This window comes from Pyrus communis, chromosome 10, assembly GCF_963583255.1.
Source record: "Pyrus communis chromosome 10, drPyrComm1.1, whole genome shotgun sequence".
Lineage (NCBI taxonomy): Eukaryota > Viridiplantae > Streptophyta > Magnoliopsida > Rosales > Rosaceae > Pyrus > Pyrus communis.
This window is the reverse complement of record NC_084812.1, coordinates 20,340,723-20,349,400: the sequence shown is the minus strand read 5'-3', so window position 1 is coordinate 20,349,400 and position 8,678 is coordinate 20,340,723. Positions and strand designations below refer to the sequence as shown.

The window sequence follows — 8,678 nt, the reverse complement described above, 5'->3', positions numbered from 1 at the left end:
AAGTAACAAATGGTTCAATTCATCTCGAAGAGATTTTTTTATCATCAAATCAAAAGAGTTGCTACTTATAATTTGCTTTTGAATTTTGCGAAAATTTAAGGGTTTATATCAAAAATGGTCCATAAGATTGACCATCACGATCAAGATGGTCCTTGAAATTAAAAATCAATTAATGTAGTCCATGAAAATAGGTGTTGCAAATCAATGTGGTCATTTCGTTACATTTTGTTGAAAATTCTGTTAAGTGCTGATGTGACACATAAATGGGCCCCACAAGATTTAAGGGTTTTTATTACAAATAGTCCTTGAAATTGATCCACACCATTAAGATGATCCCTAAAATTGACACACACCATCAATATGGTTCCTGGAAGAAAATCAATCAATATAGTTCTTGAAAATAGGTGTCGCAAATCAATATTGATCCTTCCGCCACAATTCTGTAAAAAAAAATTAGTTATGTGTTGATGTGGGTTTAATAATTAATTAAAAAAGTTGTCTAAATACCTTTTTGCACATTGGAATTTTTTTTTTTTTTTTTACAGTAGGGCCTACTCTGAAGAGAGATCCCTTCCATAAGTTTTCAAAGGCACAAGACTTAACCAAGACATTAAGAGGGGGTGTGGAAATAGTTTTCAACCAATAATGGATGTACCTTGGTTATAACTTCATTATCTTAAGGTAGACCTCATCGTTCTTTGCATCACCAGACCATCAGGGAAGCACCAAACAAGCTCTCTAAGAATAACGTTGTGAGGATGTTGATCGCTTAAATGCGGTGATGTCCCAGAAGTCGTTGCCAATGGGCCAAGTCGTCACCAAAGGTGATCTCGATCTATGTTCAATTCGATGAAGGGTGTCGAAGAGTGTAAAGATGGGTGGGTTGAGAATGTTTTTTTTTTTTTTTTTTTAGAGAGAATAGATAGTAAAGGAGGTATAGAAATGTGGACTGGGATCAAAGGTGATTGCAAGATTGGGTTTTTAGGTTGACAATTTTTTTTATTAACTATTAAATTATTAAGCATATTTGTAATTTGTTTTTTTTTTAATTTAATTAGATTTGTGTGAGTTATTTATGTGTCACATCAGCACATAACAAAATTTTTGATAGAATTATGACGGAATGACTACATTGATCAATTTTCAATTTCAGGGACCATTTTGATGTCACATGTCAATTTTAGGGACCATTTTGACGCCGTGAGTCAATTTCAATGACCATTTATGAGAAAAAAAAGACTTATGGGGGGGCATTATGTGCCACATCAGCATTTAATAGATTTTTTAATAGAATTGTGACGAAATGACCACATTGACTGATTTTCAATTTTAAGGACTATCTTGATAGTAAAGGTCAATTTTAGAGACCATTTGTGATTAAAAAAATACAAAATACAAAATACAAAAAAAAAACCTGAAATTGAATGGAAGGTGGTAGATTTCATTGATTTTAAACAATTTTACTTTTGAAAAAATAATAATTGGCCCTTGAACAATTCTTCTTTCCAACTAAAAACACTTACTCGCTAACTAAAGTCAATGGTAATTGCTAAAACTTTTTTTTATGGCCAAAATTCTTTTGTGGTTTTATGGTGACACGTCACCTTCAATGTCAGTCTTGTGGTGAAAAAGATGTTAATTTTTTATTTTGAACAAGCGATATTATCTACATTAAAGGGGAGGGATAAGCTTAGTCTCACAATGGGCTAGCAATAATTTGGTTCACATTCATCTTTGGCGAGAACTGAACCTAAGACCTCTCACTTACAAGTGAAGAGGAATACCACTAAACCGTAGTATAAAGTGGCGAAAAAGTTATTAATTAAATTCTTGGGATGAGGCCAATTGAGGTCCAAATCCAAACTTCTGTTAAACAAATTCACGTGGTTATCATGTGGAGTAGGGATGGGCAAAATACCCACAGATGGGTAACCGCGGTTACCCACCCATATAAGATTCATTATTATGGTAATAGGTAACTGTTTAGACAAATAAATAATTACGGGTATAATCGTTTACCCATAAAATATAAATGGGTGATTATTAGTATACCCGCTGCCACAAACGGGTACCTATTTAAACGTTTAGTTTAATATTTGTAAAATTTGAAAAAAAATAAAATAAAAACTAAAAATCCTAAATACTATTTGACCTCTCCCACTCCCATTGCTGCTCATCTCTCTCCTCGCCACCCTCTCTCTCATCTCCACTAAAACAATCGGTTTATTGCCTACTCTTCGTCATTGATGATGGCAGTTCTCACCAAAATCATTGACCTTCATTAGCTCAATAAGAATATGGGTACCTAGGGCACCTGAAACTTGCATCCACTTCGACAAAGAATGCAAACATCTGTTTCAGAGTATGCCTCTTTCAATTCTGAGTTCGGCAATGCTAAATTGTAACTTCTAAATGTCTAAAGTATGTCATAAAGTTCTCTACAATGGAGATGTCACCATAATTTTATCCCATCATACTGTCATGATGTAACCCTATGAAGTCGTTTCCCTGAAGTACACTAGGAAAAAAAAAAACTAAAAATTTTTAGTTCCTATATATTTCCTCTGATTAAATTCAATGCTAACAAACTTTCAGATTTTTTGTACCACAATACCAGTACCATAAATTCAATACTAAAAATTTTAGTTACTATATATCCCCTTTAATACACTGAAGCAACTCCACCACAGGTTTAACATAACAACAATTGAACTCCACCACATAACCACAGGTTTAAAACTAACTATAATATTATACTGAGTCCTAACATGTATCACAAGGACGTATGAGACTACTATTCTGATTAACCCTTTCATCATTTCAAGAACACCAACATCAAGAGCTTTCAAAATTTGTTTTGTTGTTTCTCTCTAAATGCATCATGATACTTACACGATGATCTAATATTATTAACCAAACTACTAGCTATTATGAAGAAAGTCACGACATCCTCATTCTACTTTGCTATGATTACAAGAGCTAGTTGAAGTTAGTGTGCAAAATAATGAACATAAAATGCTCGAGGATAATTGTTCAAAATCTTAATTTTAAGATCATTTGGCTCACCTCTCATATTACTAGTTCTACCATAGCTTTATGCCAGGCTTGGACATACTCAAATTTGTTGTAGCAAACTATCTCTGAATAGCCTATTCAAATTTTGCAACTGGTTGTAGGGGAGACATGTTGAAGACCCCAAAACTTTCAATTACTTCCCTTATTTTGTTGACATAATGTAACACCACCGCCATTTACTCTTTAGTTAAAACATCACGTGACTCATCAACCAAAAGAGAAAAATGCTCCTTCCATATCTTTAGTGATTGTATCAATAGTTTCAACGACACAAGTATGGACAAAATCTTTTTGAATACCATAAGAGATATACTTAAGATTTTTGGAAGTATTCCCAAACACAACCTTCCTAACTTTCTCATCATGATTAGCAAGAAATTGCATAAGCTCCACATAATTACCCCATATTACTTAATTTTAGTAATTCATCATGGCCACGAAAAGGAAGATCTTATTGCAACAACCATCGAGTGCAATCAAGTGCGCTACTCAATCCATGATAATGCGAGCTTCATCGGTTTACTTGATCACAAAGATTTCAATGTGTTGCTCTTGTGTTATCAAATCGCTAGCTTGTTGTGAAGCTTTACTATGAAGACTTCCAACACCTTCCTTATGATCTAAAAAATTTTCAGGTCCTTTCCTCCAAATTGTAAACACTTTCTCAGTGAAGATATTACTTCTAACATTTCCTGCTTTATCAAAATCACATTTGAAAAGATAACAATAAGGCAAAATGTAGCATCTTTTGTTATACTATACTCCAACCACTCAAAAATATCAAATCAAACGGGTGATAAAACATCAATTGTCATTCCTCATAATTTCTGGCATTTCATGGATTTTAGGATGACAAGGATTCTTTTATAGATAGTGACTATGAATTGTTTTGTGATAATTAGGCTAAAAATCAATCATTCTAGGTCTAAGTCTAGGGTTTGCATGAAGATTAGCCAACATTTCATCTAATTGTGACCTCACTTTGTTGTGAATTACTTGAAGTATTCAAAGTAGGATTTCGACCAACCGGATTATTCAAATGATAACTACATGGTATATTTAAAGTTGGATTACCCATAATATTTGATGGAGGACTTAAGGAGTATTAGTATCGATTCATTACGTAATTGTAAAATGAGCAAAGAAAAGGGTTTTAGACTCTTAATCCTAGAGTACCCTACTATAACTAACTAATTAAACCACAATTCAATTAGTCAATAATCATAGATATTAACAACAATATTAAGTTGTAAATTAAGAATTTAAAGTTGAAAAATTAGGGATTTACTTCGAAATTGACGGTGGCCGGTGGTGCACCTGGTGGTTGACGACGATGTGGAACCATGAAGGGTTATGGCACACCAATGACGTCGTTTTGGCCTGGATTTTTTTTTTTTTTTTTTTTTTTTTTTTTTATAAAAAAGGACATGCAGAGCCACACCAATCAAGCAAAGGTGCAAAATCTTAATGACCACGTGTATCAATTTTAAATTTCAAAAACCAAAATAAGGCATTATGTCAATTTCAAATACAATTTTAACTAAATGCCTTTTATTAATAACTAATTTGAGATCCATCAGTTTGGTCGTGATTTTGTTGGTCTTTGGTTCTGAGTCAGGATCATCATCAGATCCTCTTTGTGAAGATCCTTGAGATTCGTGAATCGTGTCCGTTCATTGTACATCGTGCAGTCAGAAATCATTTTAAATATTTTTATTTAAAAGTAAACATAAATATTACTTGACAAAAATTGACCTCACAACGTATGACGAATAGATACGATTCACGAATCTCTAGAATCCTCACCAAGAGAATCCGAAGAGGATCCTGTTGGTTTGGTTCTCTTCTTCTTCTTTTTTATTTTTTTATTTTTATTTTTTATTTTTATTCAAAATGGTTTCAGTTTTCGTTGAGATTAGAAAAATGGAGCCTACTGGAGCTAGAGGATCGTAGATGGCCACATCTCCTTGACCTTAGCCTCAGCAATCAAACTTGCAAAAAAGCCACTGGTGCGGTGGTGTGTATGTCTGTGCGACCCTCCATTTTTTATAAAAGCTACAAAATGCCAACCCCAGCATCTTCCCTTCCCTTTATTCTTCTGTAGGGGTACGACAATGGCTATGCTTTTATCCCCTTTAAAGCCATTAGCCTTCTCCTCATCTACATTCTCTTAGGACCCATCATCCTCATCATCTTCATACCCACCTTCTGTTCTTCTTCCAATTAAGCTCACAATTTCTCTACTTTCCTCATCTGTATTTTTCACTAACTTTATATATATATATATCTGCACCAATATTTCATTTTCATGAGGCAGTGATATTTTAAACTATTCTAAGTTATGGAAATGCGGATATGACCTCATGTCTTGCCCATGTTGCCTTAGCTAACTGGTCTAGCTAATATATGCAAATTTGTAATAATATTCATGCATACACTTTGCACTTTGGTTTCAGGGTTTGGGAAACAACTTAGCTGACTACCAGAAGTTAGAGTTGACTCTGAGAGGGTATGGAGCAAGGTTCTAAAAGACACTGGGTGCTAGTCGGGTGACGGGCTGGGGCCTAGTGCCTAGATGACTAGGCGGAGCTTAGGCGGGCGTCTAGGCAGACTAGGCAGATTTGAGAAAATCTATTATATTTCGTGTAAATAAGTGTCTGCTTATACTTAAAATACATACATATATATATATATATACATATATATATATACATATATATATATACATATATATATATATATACATATATATATATATACATATATATATATGTATATATATATATATACTTTCATCATAAACTACAAAATAGAATGACATACATATTATGAAGTATTGGAATATAATGAAAATATGAGGAACAAGGGTATAATGCGTGTTCATTTAAGTATGCAACAAGTCTCTTACAATTTATTGAAAAAAAATTAAATGCAAAATGAAAGTTATCTATTTTCTATCTAAGCGAGTGGTGACCGATGAGGGTGCCTAAGAGGGTATGGATGAGTTAGGCAGGTGCCTAGGTAGTCTAGACGGGTGCCTCAGCAAGTCTAGGAGCTCTTTCTTAATTTTCAAACGCCTAGGCATTAATCGAGATGGTGACCAACCGCCTAGTGCCTAGACAGGGCCTAGACAGTGCTAGACAAAGATGTTTAGAACATTGGTATAGAGTGAGCACAGTGGTTGCCAAGGTGTCAAGAATTGATTGGCTGAGGAATGTCGCTGGCTTGGTTGACCCCAATTACTGGCGAGGAACTCTCAGTCCTCGGCCTGTACTCGATTGGTATGTCGACTCAGTCTCCTGTAATTGTTATAGTTTGCTTCTTTATGATGAGTACCCTTTGTAATTTGATTTACATTGGAATAAGGTTGTGTTTGGGTTAATATTTGAACATTGAATTTGAATGAAGGAAAGCCCAAGGATGCCAACTAAAAGGGGACTTGCCCGAAGTCCAGCACCAAGCCCAAAGGCAAATTGAAGCCTTCTCAGCCAAATACAAGCCACGTGCTTACCATTGAAGAGACAAGTGATGGAGACTAACCTACTACAAGCCAAAGAATACTTTCTAGTGGCATTCTAAGTAAAAAGCTGATGACTCACTACCCTCCAAGTGCTTTCAGGCAAGAACAAAGTTACAGAAGTCGGAAAAAATTGCCTATAAAAGGGGGAAGAGGCCCTAGAGACAAGGACACTCAACCAATCAAACAAACAAACATACAAACTCTGCTCTCAAGCCAGATTTGCATCCAAAAGCTAAAATCAACCCAAATTCAGTCCTTTTTAGCGACAAGTTTTCTCTTGTCCAGTTTAAAGCTTTGCTATCTCCATCAATGGCGTAGTATCGATTCCCTTATGTAAACATGTTTACAATCCATCCCTTTTTAGCACATAAACCCCTATTAATTCAAAGAGAAGCGATTGCAAGAGGTTCAACCTTGCCAAACAAGGTGAAATCTTGCCCGAGGCTCTTTGTTTGTCTTCTAAATTTGTAGATCTATTATTTAATGCATTCTCCAGTATATATTCAAGTTATTTCCATCAATTTTCCTATCTTAAGAGTTAGGAAAGGTTATCTATGTCGACAAGGTTATGAAGGATCTGTGAAATCTAATAATAGAGTTAACACTATTCAAACATGTCTCAAACCGCGTCTCTTGAACCTACTTAGATGATACTAAACAATAGCTGGTTTCATCTCTGTTAAACCCGTATCGTGCTGCTAGATCTTCAAACGACATTGCTTGATTTTAGAAATCTCGTGCTTTAGGAGCTTTTGTAATGCAATTATATTATCAACTAAGCGCTTAGCTTATGCTTGAAATGGAAATTTATATAGAGCTTTTCTAAGCCAGAAGGCATCCAGTACCGTCATATGAAGCAACCAGTTACGTAATTACAGAATCCAATTTTTGTATCAGTTGAAGTTTATCATGTAGCTATACAGCTTTTCAGGAAATCAGAAATCGTTGAGGAGAGGAGGGAGATGGACAGTATAAAAGTGGCTAAGATAAAGTGCCCCGGAAAATCCATCAGAAATTGTTGTCCTCCCTTCACATGTGATTCTTCCTTGAGGCGACGTTGAAACGAAACACTAGATTGAATCCCTTTTGTACTTTTGTTCTTGATCCATACCATGCTCTGTCAATGGATGCTTGACTTCTCCAGCAAGTACACTGGTTGTTTGCTTCATTTGTTGTAGTTCCGAAACTGTTGGACATATTTCATTGAAGGTGGGACTTTATCCCTCATTGGACACTCAGCAGGAGGATGGCTTGCACGTCTTTACAAGGAAGAATTCGGGTTTTCCGATATTTCGTTGTTATTGACTCTTGGAACCCCGCACCTGTGGGTTATCAAACCCTTGTCTCAATAATTTCTTGCTGATGACTCTTGGATACCTCTGTTACATATCGTCTGAGGTCTACTTGGTTAACATGCCTAGGAGCTTCTGTTATTCCATCTGTATAATCTTCTATATGTAAACTGCAGATGCATTCAAGGTGCTCGTTTATTTGGCAACTCAAATGAAAGTATCGGTTCTGCACTCCCTCATCAGATGTTGCTTTCATAAGTGCTGCGACAACGTCAACCACAACCACCTTGTCTCAGCAGTTGAACAGTCCATTTTATATTGATGTTATGTCCTCGGCATGTCTTGTAAGCCAAGCGTCAAGGCTGGATGCTGAATGCCGATAATGAGATTATCGTTTTGTTTCAGGTCTGTGGGCAGGCAGATGTTTGGGGAGACGGAATTATACCAGAAGCATCAGCTCATCTGGAGGGTGCCCTCAACATTAGCTTCGACGGTGTTTACCACTCACCGGTTGGTTCAGATGATACGTTGACGCCATGGTACGGGTCTCCTGCTATTGTAGAGCAATGAATGCATCATCTCCTTAACTAAGGATTTCCGAGCTACTGTAATGAGAATAGCAGATACTGTTATTAATAGTACTTTGTCACGCCTGGTCTTGCTCTGCTAACGATTCGTGGAAAGGCAGAGAGGTCTTGGGATTTCAGTATGGATTCTGTCTAACGGAGAATTTCTGTGCAATGGTGGGGGTGGCGGAGTAAGAGGGAGGTCGCCAACGAACCATCCCACGT

At 36.0% G+C, this 8,678-nt stretch overlaps 1 pseudogene; it reads left to right on the top strand.

Annotated features, from left to right (window-relative positions):
• The first annotated feature begins 4,502 nt into the window (after positions 1-4,502).
• LOC137747964 (uncharacterized) lies at positions 4,503-8,478 on the top strand (annotated as a pseudogene).
• The last annotated feature ends 200 nt before the right edge of the window (positions 8,479-8,678 follow it).